Consider the following 3796-nt stretch of genomic DNA (forward strand, 5'->3'; position numbering starts at 1 on the left):
CAGCCTCCCAAAGGCACGGGATTACAGGCTGAGCCACCGAGCCCGGCTTCAAAAATTTTTTAAAAGTGCACTCCTAGCCAGGCTCGGTGGCTTAGCCTGTAATCCCAGCGCTTTGGGAGGCTGAGGTGAGTGGATTGCCTGAGCCTGCGGGTTCGAGACCCGCCTGGGCAACTTGGCGAGACCTCATCTCTACAATAAATCAAAAAAATTATCCGGGTGTGGTAGCACGCGCCTGTAGTTCCAGCTCCTTGGAAGGCTGAGGCGGAAGAATCGCCGGAGCCCAGCAGGTCGAGGCTGTGGTGGCCGGGAGCGGCCACTACACTCCAGTCTGGGTGACAGAGTGAGACTCCAACTCAAAAAAAAAAAAATTGCACTCCTTCAAGAAGATATGTCATGTAGCCTTATGAATTGAAGCACATGACTTCAAAATTTTATAAAGAATATCTGAGCCGGGCACTATAGCTCATGCCTGTAATGCCCAGTACTGTGAGAGGCTGAGGAAAGATTGCCTGAACCCAGGAGTTAGAGACCAGTCTGGACAGCTTGGCGAGAACTCGTCTCTACAATAAATCAAAAAATTAGCCGGGTATGGTGGCACGTGCCTGTGGTTCCAACTACTTGGAAGGCTGAGGCAGAAGGATTGCCTGAGCCCAGCAGGTGGAGGCTGCTGTGGCCATGAGCGTGCCACTGTACTCCAACCTGGGTAAGAGCAAGACTCCGACTCAAAAAGAAAAATAAAGAAATAAAGAAATCTGTTTTATAATAAAAGCTGAGAAAAATGGCATCCATAGAAGGAGAGTCACATGGGAAGTCAATGAAAATGTTTGAGCATAGAAGTGACACAATCTGACTTGAGTTTTAATAGAGTCAGTATGACGATTAGATTTTTTTTAAATAGACTGCAAAGAGACATAGGAGGTTGCAGGAGTTAGGAGGCTTTTTCAATAATCCAGGTGAGAAATCGCAGTGACTGGGACTAGAGATGCAGCAATACAGGTGATAAGAAGTGGTCAAGGTCTGGAGACATTTGAAAAGTATGGGCAACAGGTGGTTTTGACATATGCGAGGTTTGAAGGAAAGAGAAGACGACACAAGGGGAATGCCAAGGTTTGGCATGAGCTGCTAGGACGGAATTGCCCTCACTCATGAGGGAAAGGTCTTGGGGGCGAGCAGGTTTGCTGACAAGAGACCAAGAGTTTGGTGTTTGGATCCAATAAAAATTTCCATTTAGACACATCTAAACAGAAAGATCAAGGGAAGAAATGGATCCTTGAGTCTGAAGTTCAGAGAAGAGACCTGGACTGGAATGCCCAATCTGGAAGTCATCAGTTTAGAGATGATAATTAAAGCTATGAGACTGCATGAGGGCGTCTGGGGACCGAATATTTAGGGAATAGAAGCCATTCAAGAGCATTTCTACATCAAGAGCTAGGGAGAGCAGGAGGAACTCACAAAAGAGGCAGGAAGGAACAACCAATGACAAGAAGAAAACCAGGAGAATGTGCTCCGTGGATGCCAAGTGAAGAAACAGTCTCAGGAATTCAATATCATCAACCGTGTCAAATGCTGCCAGTTTGTTAAGTAAGATAAAAACTGAATTCGCCATTGAATATAGTAACACAGAGGCCATTAAAGATCCTGAAAAGAGCTGTTTTCAGTGGATAAGTGGGAGTGAAAGTTTGTTGGCGTTGGTTCACAAAGAATGAGAGGAGAGGAATTAGAGACAGTGAGTATGAAAAACAATTGTTTAGAGAAATGTGGCTATAAACGAATGCAGAAAAATACAGCAGTAGCTGAAGGGAAAAGTGGGGTGAAAGTAATGGTTTGGGAGTTTTCTCAGCTAGGAGAAATAACCTAATGTTTGTGTGCTACTTGCATGTTTGTTTATCCTAAAACGCACAGTGAGAGACTCTTGGTTCCCAGATCTTCTATGCCAGCAGAGAGTGAAAGTACATGATAAGCTCGTGACTGCTTCAAAGAAGATACCACATTCCGCATGACTAAGCCCCAATGGTGCAGCTGTCTCCAAGCCCTGGCTGCCAATGCCACACCATGAGATCGATCCATTGCAGAAGAGGTGGTCCATAAGACCGCCCCCTCATTATCATACTGCTTCTTATTTAATTATTTTTATTATCAAAAGACTTCATTATGCAGTCTAAAGAGCTGAACAGAACCACGAGGCTTATAACAAGAAAAATCTCTCTTGACCCACTCTTTCATATGCCCAGACCCCATGGCCCTAGGCAATCTCTTTCAATCTTTTGTTCATTGTCATATTTCTAAATAGCATGTTTGAAGGATTTTTTTGTTTTGTTTTAACTTTTTTACTTCCCAACATAGAAAAGAAGGATTTAGTTCTCTTAATCCATGCATTGCAGTCACATCCCTATAACTCTTCCCTATCGTTCTGTCAAAAAATCATATCAAGATATTTTGCTCACTTAATATTTAATATTTATATCATTGACCAAAAAAATGTAATTCACAACTGAATGATTTGATATGTTATAATCACATACCCTTTTTGTATGACTTTTTGTTTTTCCTGAGTTAACAATTGCCTTAGGTTTTCATTTGCTTAGTTTTCTATCATTAACACATACTGGAATGTCCCTAAACTATTCTCAAACAGTACTAAAAGCCCACCTCCATACAAATATATCAGGTAATCTATTCACTCAATGTATTGAGACACAGCTTCTCGAGCCCTGCTCCTCTCTGACTGGCTGTTCTCTTGGCCAGATATACTGCTGTCCTCCTGGGACCACCCTCAGGAGGGGAATTTCTTTCCCCTGTCTCTACTCTTTGGATTCTCCGATTATTGGATCTAAGATCTTCCTCTTTCTTGGTTTATTGCCTAGTTTTGCCATTCTCTCTGTAGCTTCCTGAGACAGGATGCCTGAGAGGTACATTTTTATGACCTGGCATATCTGAACCATTTTTTATTTTACCATCGCATTAGCTTAATAGCTTGGCTACATATAGAATTCAAAAGTGGAGATCACCTTCTCTGTCTTTTAAGGTCATCATCCCATTGTCTCTGGTTTCCAATGCTGCATTCTGATCTTTTGTTTGTGGTCTCCTTTTACAATCTGGAAGCTTTATAGGATCTTATTATCCATTGGAACCTGAAATTTCACAATGATGTGACTTGAGAAAATTCTGTTGTCATTTATTTTCCCAGACACTCAATGAACTCCTGAATTCTGGAAAATCATGGGTTTTAGTTCTGGAAATTCTTATCATTTCTGTTATAAGCTTTTCCTCTTAAGTTTTTCAAATCTTTCTTTCTGAAATTCCTGTTAGTCAGATGTTAAGACTCCCTGCTGGATGTTCTAATTATCTAATGTTTTCTTTATTATTTTTCATCATTTTATGCTGTATTTTGAGGATATTTTCTCAACTTTATTTTGCAGATCTCCTGTTGAATTTTTCTAATTTTCATATAACTATATAAATATTCCAATATCTTTTCTATTCCTTAATGTTCCCTTATGCAGCACTCTGGGTTTTTTGTTGTTGTTGTTTTTTTTGAGTTGGAGTCTCACTCTGTCACCCAGACTGGAGTGCAGTGGCCGCTCCCGGCCGAGCGGCCACTGTAGCCTCGACCTGCTGGGCTCCAGTGATCCTTCCGCCTCAGCTTTCCAAGTAGCTGGAAATACAGGCGCGCGCTACCACGCCTGGCTAATTTTTGATTTATTGTAGAGATGAAGTCTCGCCAAGTTGCCCAAGCGGGTCTCGAACCTGCAGGCTCAGGCAATCCACTCACCTCGCCCTCCCAAAGTGCTGGGAT

This window comes from Carlito syrichta, unplaced genomic scaffold (genome assembly GCF_000164805.1).
Source record: "Carlito syrichta isolate Samal-C Ts95f unplaced genomic scaffold, Tarsius_syrichta-2.0.1 Scaffold301866, whole genome shotgun sequence".
NCBI lineage: Eukaryota > Metazoa > Chordata > Mammalia > Primates > Tarsiidae > Carlito > Carlito syrichta.